The sequence below is a fragment of the Leucoraja erinacea genome, chromosome 4 (genome assembly GCF_028641065.1).
Source record: "Leucoraja erinacea ecotype New England chromosome 4, Leri_hhj_1, whole genome shotgun sequence".
In the NCBI taxonomy this organism is placed as follows: Eukaryota; Metazoa; Chordata; class Chondrichthyes; order Rajiformes; family Rajidae; genus Leucoraja; species Leucoraja erinaceus.
This window is the reverse complement of record NC_073380.1, coordinates 27835711-27851061: the sequence shown is the minus strand read 5'-3', so window position 1 is coordinate 27851061 and position 15351 is coordinate 27835711. Positions and strand designations below refer to the sequence as shown.

Sequence of the window (15351 nt, the reverse complement as noted above, 5' to 3'; positions counted from 1 at the left end):
CTCCCTCGCAGCATGGATCCGCTGCAGTTCGCATAGTCCAAACAGATCCACGAATGATGCGGTCTCCCAGGTTTTGCACACCACTCTCTCGCACCTTGACAGCCAGGAAGGGGGGGGGGGGGGGGGGGGCACTATGTGAGGATGCTGTTCATTGATTTCAGTTCAGCTTTCAACACCATAGCCCCCACCAGACTTGTTAAGAAGCTGCTGGAACTGGGACTGAACACTCCCCTGCGTGCCTGGGTCCTGGACTTTCTGATCGCCAGGCCCCAGATGGTCAAGATGGGGAGACATACCTCCAACCCCCTCACCCTGAACACAGGATCCCCCCAGGGTTGCATCCTCAGCCCCCTACTGACATGACTGTGTGGCCAGGTTCAGCTCCAACTCCATCATCATGTTTGCTGATGACTGTGGTGGTGGGCCTGATCTCCAATAACGATGGGAAGGGTCTACCGGGAGGTGGTGGCTGTTGTGGCACTCTGGTGTCAGAATAACAACCTCCTCTTGAATGTCACTAAAACTAAGGAGCTGATAGTTGACTTTAGAAGGGCACAACAACCGAGGACAAACACGCCACCGGGGATAAGTGGGACTACTGTGGATAGAGTGAGCAGCTTTAAATAGCTGGGAGTCCACAACAGAGGATCTGACATGGACAACACACACTGGTGAGAAAAGCAAGGCAGCGCCTTTACCACCCGAGGCAGCTGAGGAAATTCAGAGTCTCTCTGAGGATCCCTCAATCCTTCTACTCTGGTGCTGTAGAAAGTTTCCTGACCAGTATCATTGGCTAATAGTTAATTTACATGATATAACATCAGGATAAGCACTCAACCAAGCCAAGCCCAAAGCCAAAGTTATGCCCAGGACAATAACTCCATAGGCAATAATAAGCTACCTACATGTTAACAGGCATGTGTAGATGCAAGTATATCATTGGGGTTATCAAGTGGGCACCTTCTTTCACTGGCGTTTCATTGAATTAAGCCTATGATACCTTGGGAAGGCTCACTTAGTTCTGGCATCCCAGAACCAATACTTGCTCTCACCAGCAATGTTACTAATTTCTACTAATTAAAGGAAACTACAGACGATTAATTCACTCAAACAAATCCTAAACAGTCTTCCACTTATCCTAACCCATCATTAAACAGTCGTAGCACCACAAATATCAACCTCGCATAACACTGGGATACACTTGCGCAAAATACACTTACAAACAAATACACATATCACTTGTTATACATTTGCTTTCCGACACTACTACTTCTCCACCAAATCCACCTACTGCTTTGCTCTGCTGTTTCTGACACAAATCGCCTTTACAACCCGATGCAAATTCTGCCCACAAATTCCTAGCTTCCAAATAACGGCATGGTCGATCGCGTTATGAAACCTCTGCTACCAACCTCGACCGGACACACTCTTGCTTTCCATCCTCGCTTCTCAACTTCGGCCGCAAAATCTACATATCGAAGATTATTCCTTTCATAAACCTCATCCACTAAGTTCTCCCAAGGCACAGTCAGTTCGATAAAATCCGCTATCCGCTGACTAACTGACCATACACTATATCAAGCTCCAAACTAGTACTAGTGGTCCGTAGGGGGCGTTGTCGAGTATGACTGCCCTGCCGGTAGCTGTTAGTCTTTTCACCATTTAAAATTTTTTTTTAGTGTGAGTTTGTGTTTTTTTTTATTTTTAGCGAGTTTGTTTGTTTTGGAGGTCTTTTAAACCCCTTTCTCACGGGGCGACTTGACGCAAGAGTTAACCAGAGTTGAACATCGTGGGAACCTCTTGCGATAACCGTACGGCATTCGCGGACCACCGTGGCGCTAACGGCAGGTACTCGTGTAACTTGGTGACACGGGAGAAAATTCAAACAAGCTTGAATTTCTCCAAGAGTGACTTGTACACTTGTGGTTGAACATTGCAACATTATGTGCACGTAGTGGCCAGTGCGATATCCGTACTGACTCTTGCGTGTACCGTGGGAACTCCTGCGAACAGTGAACCCGGAAGCTCGACAGAGGGGACAGAAGGTGAGTAAAAATTGTCTTCTGTGGGATTGAATTAAAAAAAATAAAGATTTGCATCCACATATGGACATCAACTTATTCATGAGTTATGTTAATGAGATTCAAGAAAATAACTATAATCTTTAAAAGGGACTTTACTGAAAGGTCCCGCATTTTTATGGTCCGTGAGAAATTTTTCACATGTACTTCTTTGAGAGATACAGCTCGGAGTCCTCGCCGACCAGCGATCGATGCCTTTCCTGAAGCAGGGTCCGGAACGCTACCAATCAATGTTCTCCAGAGACCCGTGTAAAGGAGTGAACTGCACATGCTGGTTTAAAACGAAAACAGACACAAAAAGCTGGAGTAACTCACCGAGTCAAGCAGCATCTCTGGAGAAAAATAGGTGATGTTTCGGGACGAGACATCTTCAGACTCAATTCCGATTAGGATGTCTGAAGAAGGGTTCCGATTCGAATCGCCACCTATTCTTTTTCTCCAGAGATGCTGCCTGACACGCTGACTTACTCCAGCTTTTTATGTTTTTCTTCCCAGATCTGACTTACCTGCTGAGTTACACCAACATTTTGTGTCCTTTTGTGCGTATTAACCAGCATCTGCAGTTCCTTTAGACATTACCTAACTTCAGATTTTAGAGATATAGCGCGTAAACAGGCCCTTTGGCCCACCGAGTCCGCGCCGACCACCTATTCTTATACACTCCAGGGACAATTTTACAATGTTACCGAAGCCGAATAACTTACAAACCTGTAATCTCTGGTGTGTGAGAGGAAACCGGTGCACCCATGGTCAGGATCGAACCCCCGGTCTCTGGTGCTGTAAGGCAGCAACTACCACTGTGCCGCATGTAGTCAAATTTAATAAATTGCTGGTGTTGCTTCCAAAGACAGAGGCACTTATAATATTAGATCAGAATTGCATCTTTCTGCTAATAGAGTCAATTATTAGTCAATTAATAATAGAATCAATTATTGTTGGTGACATTTCACCTACGAATATCAGACTATTTTCGCAGAGGTATGGGCCAATTAGGCATAGCAAAAGGTATGACCACTTTTAAACTTTTTTTCCGACTATTTTGTCAAATGCAAATACAGGGAGAATGATCAAAGTGCTCACATGGCTCACTCTGTTAGAAGCGTTCTGAGTTTAAATGCTCCGTGTATTCCTTCTTAAGGTATAAATTTTTGTGTGGCCAGGGGTGCGATTGAGAACAGCTGGGAAAGGGCGGAGGGGGCGTCACGAATAACAGCGTTTCCCTGGCCATATTATGGCCCATTCCCCAACTGTAACATTAATCAAGCTCTGTCTAACTCCGCCTTCAGATTCAGATTCAGATTCAATTTTAATTGTCATTGTCAGTGTACAGTACAGAGACAAAGAAATGCATTTAGCATCTCCCTTGAAGAGCGACATAGCAAACGATTTGAATAAAAAATAAATAATAAGTGTCCGGGGGGGGGGGTGATTGGCCTTCACACCATCCCCCTGTGACATGGGTTAGTCATCGCTGGGCGGGCTGTGGGCCGAATGGCCTGCCAACGGGAGTCAGAGACTTGACACTGAGATCCATTGTGCAGGAAGGAACTGCGGATGCTGGTTTTTACCGAAGATAGACACAAACGCCACCTGTTCATTTTCTCCAGAGATGTTGCCTGACCCATTGAGTTACTCCAACATTTTGTGTCTGTGTTCACTATGAACATTGAATTATTTAATTTTAGGTAACTTACACTCTCTCTCTCTCTCTCTCCCTCGCCCACACCCTCCTGCCCCCCCTCCCCCCCATCTCCCCCATGCAGTAAATGTCGGTTAACCAGTCCAAGGTTTGCAACGATGGTTCCCTCTTGGGATCACACTATCCCATGCCAACAATTGGCCTATCAGGGAACCAAATATAGACATAAAGTGCTGGAGTGACTCAGTGGGTCAGGCAGCATCTCTGGAGGAAAGGGTTAGGCGACATTTCGGGTCGGGACCCCTCTTCAAAATACCCTGCTGAGGTCATCTGTTGTTGGCCCTGATTTGTCCCGGTCTTTTCTTGCTTCCAGTTCCCCCCTACAATCATCCCGAAGAAGGGTCCCGACCAAAAATGGAATCTATTCCTTTTCTCCAGAGATGCTGCTTGGCCCGCTGAGTTACTCCAGCATTTTGTGTCTAACTTGCTGATTCAGACAGTTTTTGATTATCAAGGATTCTGTGCCGACTCTTTACTCTGAAACACACGTTGGAAATTTAAACTTGGGCGCAATTAACATCGTCTTACTACCGTGGGAACTCTTTAAGTCAGCGGGAAGGCAGCAGTTAATTGTTGCTCCCTTCAGTTTCCCAGGGGGTCGGGACGGGACTGGAGTTGGGGGGGAAATGTGGGGGAGAGGAGGGGGAGACAGATGGGGGTGTCTTCATTTACTGGCGTCGGGTGTCTGTCACTGAAACAGGCAGGTGAGATTTCACATCCACCTTGTGTGTGCCTCTCTCTCTCACTCCCACCCTCTCACATAGGCTGAGACTCTGCCTCTGTGAGTGTACGTCTCTTTCTCCCCCTCTCCCACACACAGTAAGACCGAGGTACTGTGCTCAGTCCATCAGTGTCTCCCACATACACAGTAAAACTCTTTGTGTGTGTATATACACGTCTCCCCTCATTTCTCCCCCTCCCCCACCTCTCTCTTTCTCCCCCCACACACAATAAGACCGATGTATTCTGCTTAGTCTCTCTTCGCTCCCACACACACACAGATAGACCAAGTTCATGTGCGCTCTTTCTCTTCCGCCAGTCACCCCGAAGTAAATCACACTGCCTCTGTGCCTCTCTCTCTGTCTCTCTCCCCCTCTCTCCTAATGTGGCATCTTCCTGCATTAAAGTCACGGCATTAGTACAGGCATGTCTCCAAATGAGCCAATTCAACCAAGGGAGGATATTTATAGTGTGAAAAAAAAAAGTGACATCATTTGTGCCACGTGATGATTTAATTACACTTGACAGTTCACAACGTTCATTCAAGATTTAACGGGAAAGCTCGGGAGACGGACAAGTCACTCGCACAAATAACAGAAATGCCGAGTACCGTGGGAACTCTTTGTCTACCCCCCCGTTATATCGTGTGATATCGTGCTAGACCACGACCACTTCACTCTGGTTACATCTTGCGTCAAGTCGCCCCGTGAGAAAGGCCTATTAGTCTTTTATGTGGTGGGTGGGGAGGAGGGGAAGGGGGAAACTTTATTTCCTGGTCCCTACCAGGTCGGAGAGGCAGCTTCCCTCAGAGCTGCTTCTTCGCCCCCCTCCTCGCGGCCTATCATCGGACTGGAGTGGCCTTTCCTGTCGGGACCAGCCGGGACTGCAACTTCAGCGGCGGCACAGTGCGGGGACGCAATCACGGAGCGGGCGATGCCTTACCGGGTCGCCGTGCGATAGGCTCCGGAGTGCGGTGACTGCTGACTCCAACATCCGAGGAGCTGTGGCTGCAGGCGGCGCTGGATTTAAAACACCGCGGAGCCTGGGATCCAAGATCGCCAGAGTCGGAGCTCCAGCCAGCGCTGCCCGAGGACTACGGGCGCCGCGGTCTCCAGGGAGGAAGTGGCCGCTCCAGACATTTCCAGGCCGCTGAGGAGTGTTCACCCGACGCCAGAATTCCAGGTTTCCGGCAAGGGGGCCTGAAAAACATCGGACTGGCTGCGGAGGCCACAATAGGCCCGATTATGGGTGAACAGGTGATGGGACTGGACTTTGCTGCCTTCCCCCACAGTGGGAACCATTGTGGGGGATGTTTTTTGTTTATTGTTAAATTCTTTAATGTTGTGTCTTATCTTTATTCATGTGCTGCATTGGCGTCAAATTTCACTACACCATTTGGTGTATGTGATAATAAATGTCTTTTGTATCCTTTGTACTAATAATTTCCCGTGGTGCAAGTTTTCTTTCCAAATTTACCTGCCTCTCACAATCATTGGCTCCCTTAACTGACATAACTCATACCCGTCTGAAAGCGTTCCTCCTCCACCTTTCCCTCCCTCAGACAAAATTAATCACTACACTTCGTTCTGATGCTTACTGAATACTTCAAGATCTAGTTCTGCCGCTAAGTATACCGACGCTGAGAATGACTAATCTTACATCCTGACAAAATATGCCTCAAAGTTGCCACCTCTGAACACAAGTCCCCACCTACCCATTGTTTGAATTTCAGCAGCGATGGCAGCACATCATAAATAGCCCCAATAGAAATGAGCACCTCATAATGTTAATGGCCACATCAACCCAGGGAATAGCCCAAATTGTAAACATCACAACTTCAACTTGACTGGAAGCCCTGATTCTCTATCCTTTCTAACCCATCAATATAATATTTTCTAAGTTGCTGTTCAGTGTCATCCAACTTCCTGTTATACCACCTACCCAAGCTTTTAACTGGCTTCTCCATTACAGACATGATTTCTTCCTCGTCTACATAAGACGTTTTCTCTACCACTCTAGCCAAAATACTCCATGATTTACTAGGATTAATTTTCAATCTAGGCCATTTAAGATTATTATTTGTAGAAACATGGTAGCAAATAAGTGTATAACAAATGCAAATTGCAATGTCAAGATTCTAGTTTCATTTCCCTCACCTCTAGGTGCCAAATTAAGAGATAACAAAAATCAAGAGAAATTGGCCGTCTGGGATCTTCCTTGCTATGTCACCTCATGTAAAGTACGGGACCCCTCAAATATAGTCTCCTCAGCACCAGTCTGTATTGTACTTAAATTAAAAGGGACTTTAATCCATAAGCTTGTGACCGTGACATAGCACAAAATGATCACTTATCCCCCAAGGCGACAATCTTAGAATATAATAACATACTTCAGAAGCTACTAGCTTAAGTTAGTTGTGGAACTCTTTAGTTGCTTCATTTTTACAAAAATACAAATACACAGGACTTGTTATTAAGCCAGCATTAAAAGTGCATTCTTAATTTTGAGAGAAAATTTCATGCCACATCTTAAATTAGATCAACTGATTGATCTGCTCAACCTTTCAGGGGACAGTGAAAATGCATCTATATTGACACGAGGCATAGATTTTGCAAGATCAGGTTTAAATCCTCATGTGACATTGGTTAATCAGCTAGGTTTTTTTTAATTAAAAAAAGGACATAGAATTTGTATAATTTAAAGTGACTATGTACTGTTTTCATATTCAAATTCCCATTGTGGGGAAGAAATAGATTCAATTTTCAGCAGAAATAGCAACTCGGGCAATTTGGATCCATCTATGTAAATGAGTGTCAGCTTTTAAACTTATTTCCACATGCACAAAGGGTTATTCATTGTCATTATATATTTAAATTTAAATGAAACTTTGTTCCCATAATCACAGTACCTGACCTTGCACATGCATATATGCCCAGGTCCTTTAAACTAGTATTCAATATTTCCATCCTGGGAAAAAGGTTCTGACTATCTATCCTATTAATAACCCTCAAGTTTATACACTTCCAATCAGCTCTCCCCTCAACCTCCAGTGTTCTAGAGCAAACAAACCAAGTTTGCCCAATTTCTCTTTGTAGCTACTGCCATCTAATCCAGGGAGCATTTTGGTAAATCTCTTTTGCCAAACCACAAATCTCCAAAGCCTCCACATCCTTCCTGTAGCAGGGCAGCCAGAGCTGCACACAATACTTCAAATGCAGCCTAACCAAAAACCCATAAACCTGCATCTTTGACTTCCAAATTCATGCTCAATGATTCAATTTACAAAGGCAAGCATACCATGTCTTCTGTACCACAATCTACTTGTGTTGCCATTTACAGGGAAGCTATGGACCTGGACCCAGCATCCCACTGCACATTATTGCTGTTGAGGGTCTGGCCACAAAATATACACCTTCCCCTTGCATTTGACCTCCCAAAGTCCAAAGTGTATTTTGTTCAGATCAAGACAACACAAAGCAAAACTACAGTGCTGTCTATGCAATACACTACTTGACCAAATCAATGGATTCAAGACCATGGAATAGATTATGATCCCTTCATATCTTTGACTTTAAAAACACAAGCACCAGTATCTTTCCAATTCCTATATAAACAAATTGTACAAATTCTATTCACACAGATGTCCAAGCAAACTATGCCCTTGTTTAAAAGCAGCTGCAGATATTGGAAATCCAAAATAAAAACTAAATGCTGAAATACTCATAAATTAGTACCTATGGAGAGAGAAAGAACTAACATTTCACTTTAACTGTTCTTAACCATCCATTTTCTTTTTTTCCCCCCTTTTTTTTAACATCAGCATGCACCTTTTACTCACGACTTTAAATTTAAAGGTGGAATTATGGCATAATTGGTGAAAATTGCATTTCCAAGATGCTCGGAATACATTCTAGACGCATTATGTTTCACAGAAGTACTTTGAGTTGCACTGCGAAAAAGAGTATGGTAATGCAGCAATGCATTGGCAGTACATTAGAATCAAGGAGGGATAAAGGATGGAGACATGTTATTCCATCCACTGAGACCATACTGACCATCATCAAGCATTAATTGACCATTACAGCCCTCATCCGTTGTAGTCTCCCATCAAGGTACCCCAGATTTAACCACTCATTTATACATTGGTATTTACATTAGTCAAATTAACCCACTGACCCATTCATTTTGGGGATAAAGGAGGAACCCAAAGGGCTCAGAGTTCCAAACAAACATTACCAGAGATCAGATTTGAAACCTGGTTGCTGGAGCTGCGAGGTAGCAGTTCTAGGAGCTGTGTCAGTGTGCAGAAATGTCACTATGAATTTTGTGACAAGGCCTAGATTGGAGCAGACAGACAATATCCCAGTGCAAAAAGTAAAGCTATCAAATGTGATGTCAATCAAACACAGAAAATGCTACATAAAACCTCAAGATACCTTAATAATACCATCCAACCTATTGATAAGTTTCCCCACACAAACTAACCACCTAGGTAAAAATATCCCCGTAAAATTATATTTGGATTGTTATTAAAATTATTGCTGACTTCAGCAAATCAATTTCTGGTAGCTCAAGACCTACCACATTATCATTTACAATTCTAATAAATGATCCTAAAAGCTTTATACACAAGGATAAGTACGTAATACTGCCATTGGTTATAATTATCAATGATAGATATGAGGATTTAAGGAGCTTATCTTTCAACTATTGCAAATTTCTCAGAGGCACAAAAGGCGAGCTGTGCATATATTCCAAAATTACAGATGCTTTAAGTTGTCATTAACAAGTGGGCGTTTTGGCATAAAACAAATTTATGCTTAGAGTTTTCTCAACTCAAACATTCATAGACAGGTTTTGGAAATGCTGTTTTGTGCAAAAACCTTCCCATTCATCTGAATGCATAGGACACAAATAGTTATGTGTCCTTTTCTGGAAGACATTTCAACTCTAATAGGGAACAAAATATGCATTCAAGTATCTGACATCTGTGGTATAATTAAGAATTTTTGATAAATGGTTTACGACCTTATTCAGATATCAGCTAAAATATTGCATATTAGAAACCAGGTAGTTATATATGATCTCCAAAATTATCCATAAAAGGTTATAATTTGACAATAAAATTAAAGTGTTTTATAAACTTTGCCTTAATTAGTATGGTTATGTTATTCATTATTTGAGGGGTCAAGATCAAAATGTCTCCATTTCAGAAGACAACCGGAATACAACATCACAATTAAGGAGCCAAAGCAAACCATCTGAAACATCACATATCCATTCCCTTCACAGATGCTGTTAGACCCGCTGAGTAACTCTAGCAGTTTGTGTTTTGCTATTACTATTACCAGTTAAAAAGGCACTAGAACAGACATGGACCGGGAAAGTCCACAATGTAGCCCCAATAATATTATATCCCAGTTAAGTTTTTTTTAAATCAAGTGACAAGCCCATTCTTGTTTACTCAGCATTCTCACTTCAGCCCAGTGCATAAAACCCTCACAGGGTTAGCGACATTATGCTAAACCAGCAGATTGAAGGTTTAGAAACAGATTCTTGTGGTAAACAATCATGCAAACAGAATTGTGATCTTGTGCAAGCGTTTCCTCATCTTGATGGCTGAATGGTTTAACCTAATCCCAGTCAAAAGTGACACAAATAAAATAATGCACTGCTTGCCCACAGAAGCACAAAAATGTATTTAAAAACACACCCTCTGCATTTAAAAACACACCCAATAGGCAGGATTTTAATAAACAAGTGTAACCCAATTGTTCCGGGTTTTTAAAAGTAGCACGCACTATCAACATGTTTCTTGGCTTCAAGAAGGAACTGCTGTTGCTGGAAGATCGAAGGTACACAAAAATGCTGAAGAAACTCAGCGGGTGCAACAGCATCAATGGAGTGAAGGTAATGGGTGACGTTTCGGGCCGAAACCCTTCTTCAGTTTGAAGAAGGGTTTCGGCCGAAACGTCACCCATTTCCTTCGCTCCGTAGATGGTGTTGCACCCGCTGAGTTTCTCCAGCATTTTTGTGTGCCTTGTCTCTTGGCTTCAATTTTTGGAGTCGAAAAATTACGGAGGTTTTTTTTAATTCTATCAAATTATCCGAGGAAAATAGATCCCGGGACAGAAATCATGAAAGTTTCGTTAAAATAAGCTGAAACGTACAGATTCCATGTACAAGCAACCCAATTCAACATATTATAAAAGCTTGGTTAATTAACAATCAAACCGGAATCGGAATCAAACATTCAATAACAATCGAATAGTAACAGTTTAAAAACACGCAATATGCCCAACTGTCAAATAATCAAGTCTATGAATACTGCCATGCTTCAATTGCAAGGACACAGGTTAGACAGGCGCATTAGATCAAGAAAAAATCATGAATTAGTACAAGCATCATTTCGGGAACAGACAAATTAAAGCAAACAGCAACATTTAATGTATTAGGCGCTTCAGCAACGTGCTTGCGGTTCCCCCACCCCTCACACCAAACAAAACATCTGCATTAGACGTTCCCACCCCACCGCAGTCATGAGTTTGGATTTACATTGCCCTTACAACAGGCTGGCCGCGGGGCTGATGAAGCTAGGTCCAAGTGGGCAACAGCATCGCACTCCTCCAGTCAGCACGCGTCTCCCTGGAAAAGTCTGCAGCACTGCTCCAGTAAAAAGGAATCAACCGTCCACCGGCCCCACGCCCAGCTAGGTTCCCGACAGTCTGTCATCCCGGTCCTCTAACAGGTTTGCTGCAGATTTCTATGCCCCACATGCCAAATCACCATCCTTCTCTTTCATTCACCCCTCGTGCCCCCAACTCCGAGACCCCTCTGCTCCATTCCATCCACACTCTGCATCTGGTGTCCGAGAGATCACGTCCAAAGAAAGCCGCCGGACTCCGCCCCCTAAGCTCCCCTCCAAATCCGCCCTCCACTGCTGTTCCCTCCCCACCCCAAAATCCGCCAGCCACTGCTCTTGCTCCTCCTCTACGTTTTTCCTCCTATTCTCCACTTCGTTCTCTCCAACCACTCTGTTCTCCCACCCTCGCATACCCCCAGCCTCTTCCTCTACGCCCACTGCTCCCGCCCCAAATATCATCTCTCCACTGTTCTCACCCCCCATTCAAATCCTCGCTGCACTGCTCTCAACCCTCCTCATCCTCTCTCCACTGCTATCCCACCCTCATCTGCCCTCACATTCATCCTTTACCACCACTGCTCTCCCCACCACCCCCTCCTTCCGATACCCTCATCTGCTCTTCCGTCCCCTTCTTCTACTCCTCCTTGGTGCTAACTTGCACCCCTTCTCCTCGACCTTCCGCAGCAGCTCCGGAATCTACCCCGCCTCCAGCCTGCCACCCCTCGGCCTGTAACCTGCCACTCCGTCTGCAACCTGTCCCCCACCAACCTGTTTTCCACCTCCCCCGTCCCCCAACACGAACCCTGTCCCCTCGCCCCACCGCAACCTGCCTACCTCCAAACCCCGGCCTGCAACCCTATCTCGTCCGCAATCTCCCCGCCCCCCACTGACCTTGGCTTGCAACCCGTCTTCTCTAGTCTTCCCCACCCCTAGCCTGCAACCTGTCCCTCCCAAACCAGCAACCTTCTCATTCTCCCTCCGGCCCAACCACCTAGCCTTCCCCCACCCACAGCCTGTAACCTGTCCTCCCCCCTCCTGCAACCCGTCTCCCACCCACCCTCTGTATACAGACTGGCTCCATCCCCCAACGACCCTGCCCCAGCCGTGACCTGCGATACATGTCCCTCTCCATCACCCGACCTCCAGCCCGCCCCTCCATCCATCCATCCATCCCCGGTTGCCTGCTGTCCGCGGACGCTCACCCTTTCACGCGGGTCCACAGGTAAAACGGGGCCTATGAGTGGATTCGGTCTCCCGACCCCCCCGTGGGTGAAGAGATGGCCCAAGCTGCGCTGCTGACCGCGCTCGGAGCCGGCCGGCCGGGCTGGCGGGCGGGCGGACGGACGGCGCTCTCTCTCCGGTCACTGGGGCCGCGCTCAGAGCCGGTGGGTGGATGGGCGGGCGGACGGACGGGCGGACGGCGCTTGCTTTCTCTCTCTCTCTCTTTCTCCGCCGGTCACTGGGGCCGCGCTCCGCCGGGGGACGACTTTTAAACACAAGAGACAGCCGTTAACGACAACTTCCGGTGACGACGGCCAGCTCGGTGCTCTGGGCGGGCGCAGGCGCGTTCCATCCCTCCACCCCCCTCTTGTCACCCTCACTCTGCCCTCCACTTCCCCCTCCCTACCTACTCACCCTTCACCATCCTCCCTACCTACTCGCCCTTCACCATCCTCCCTACCTACTCGCCCTTCACCATCCACCCTACCTACTCGCCCTTCACCATCCACCCTACCTACTCGCCCTTCACCATCCTCCCTACCTACTCGCCCTTCACCATCCTCCCTACCTACTCGCCCTTCACCATCCTCCCTACCTACTCGCCCTCCCTTTCCTTCCCCCGTCATCTTCCATCCCCACTTCCCCCTCCCTACCTACTCGCCCTCCACCATCCTCCCTACCTACTCGCCCTCCACCATCCTCCCTACCTACTCGCCCTTCACTCGCCCTTCACCATCCTCCCTACCTACTCGCCCTTCACCATCCTCCCTACCTACTCACCCTTCACCATCCTCCCTACCTACTCACCCTTCACCATCCTCCCTACCCTACTCGCCCTTCTCCCCTTCCTTCCCCCGTCATCTTCCATCCCCACCTTTTCATCGCTCCCCCCTCCCTACCTATCTACCCACCCTTCTCCCTATCTACCCACACCTCACACATCGTCTTCCCTGTTTTCCTCGACCCCCACCTTTCTTCTACCTATCCCCATCATTTACATTTTCTTCCAACCTTGGCCATCCCCATCACCTCCATCCACACCTCCTTCCCACTTATACCTCCTCCCATGACTCCGTCCAAGGACCCCCAAAGTCTTTTCAGGTGAGGCAGAGGTTCACCTGCACCTTCTCCAACTTTATCTACTATATCTGAGGTTCCAGGTGTGGACTCCTGTATATCGGTGAGACCGAGCGCAGGCTCGGCGATCGTTTTGCCTAAACCTCCTCGATGTCCAGGTTGCAAAACAATTTAACTCACCCTCCCATTCCCACACTGACCTTTGTCTTGGGTCTCTTCCATTGTCAGAGTGAGGCCCAGCGCAAATTGGAGGAACAGCACCTCATATTTCACTTGGGCAGCTTACACCCCAGTGTTATGCATATTGACTTCTAACTTCAGGTAACCCTTGCTTTCTCTCTCTCTCCATCCCTCCCTCCTTCCCAGTTCTCCGACCAGTCTGACTGCCCCTTTGATTACTTTGTATCTCTGTATGCTTTGTTGTTGTTTCCTTCTCCTAGCTAACCATGGTCTATTCTACATTTTCCTTGATCTGCATCTCTTTTGATCCCTTACATTTCTTTATCTCTGTAACTCCCTCTCCCTTGATGTTCAGTCTGAAGAAGGGTTTCGAACCAAAACATCACACATTCCTTCTATCCAGAGCTGCCTGTCCTGCTGTTACTCCAGCATTTTGTCTGTTGCCCTCCAAACTCTGCCCTCTCCTTCATTTACACAACAACTCTTATGACCTCACATTCTTACCACACTTCTCCATGTCTTCAGCATCATTCTCTCCAAATACCTTCTTCATTTACTTCCACCTTTCACTAACCTGTCCCCCTAATATTTCTTCACTTAATTCTTTTACTCTGCTCCACCCTTCTCCCCTCTAGTAGTAGCGTCACCTCTCACTATTCTACTGCATTCTCCTCTGACTGTTTCTCACTTCTTTTCCTTTACCCAGCTCCTCTCCCCATTCTTATTTCATTTTTCACTACTCTTCCCCCATCTCAATACCCCATCTGAACAATAGAAACCCCAACTTCTTCAGTTGTCTCCCCCCCCTCTCCTGTACCTCCCTTGGACCTATTTCTCCCTTTCAGTGCACATTTTGTCCTGCAGTGTATTTGTATGTGGTTGCTCCTGATGTAATAACACTCCATGAAGTACCCTGGAAAGATTGTGGAATTAAAGGAAAACCCCTCAGCATAAGGCAAGGAATGCTTATCTTACAAATAGTTTATGAAATAGATATTTTGTTAATATTTTTGACAGCAAGAGGGAACTCGGTGTCCGGCAGATTCCCCTTCAAGCAACTCGCCACCTTGACTTGGAAACATAGCACAGTTCCTTTATCGCTTGCAGGGTCCAAATCCTGGAATTTCATAAGCAATGGTGAGGGAGTAACCGACAACATTTAGAGAATACCTTCACACAAACAATGCAACTGCTCAAAACAGCAGAGACACCAGATGCTGTAATCTGGAGAAACCACCAAACTGTTGGGGGAACTCAGCGGGTCAGGTAGCAAGTATGGAGTTTGAAGGATAGTCATTAAATTTCTATCTCCCACCGCAGCTTCCACAGATGCTGCTTATACTGTGAATTCCTCCAGCATTTTATTTATTTTTTGTTCAAAGTAATAGTTCACCATCACCACCTCAAGATCTACTGCGGAACAGGCAGTAAATGCTGGGATACTCTCATCTTGTAGTAATAATAATAAAAGGACAATGGACTTGCACCAAATCTGTTGCAAGAAGTAGGTCAGTTCTTTAAAAATTATAATTCAGTCTTGTTCTGTTGACTGCTTTCAAAGTACCCTTATCCTTCCTTTAGCTTCCTTCATATTGGACTCATAACCTTCCACCCATATTTGCACAACATAACTTCCTCATATTTGTAACATTCTCTATCTCTCCAACCTGACGCAGCACTACTTCCTATTGATGCATTTGATGTCAAAGGGGAAATTAAACTAACATCAC

The 15351-nt window shown here is 45.9% G+C and overlaps 1 protein-coding gene across 3 annotated transcripts in view; it reads right to left on the bottom strand.

The window, feature by feature from the left end:
- LOC129696220 (solute carrier family 45 member 4-like) overlaps positions 1-12644 on the bottom strand; it is a 62083-nt gene extending 49439 nt beyond the window's left edge. For 2 of the 3 annotated variants that reach the window (XM_055633891.1, XM_055633892.1), the window contains exon 1: positions 12346-12644. The gene's annotated coding sequence lies outside the window, so the exon portion shown is untranslated. Of the gene's footprint in view, positions 1-11066; positions 11361-12345 lie in introns of those variants that run through there. The other variant, XM_055633893.1, reaches the window with a different exon arrangement.
- Between the last annotated feature and the right edge of the window lie 2707 nt (positions 12645-15351).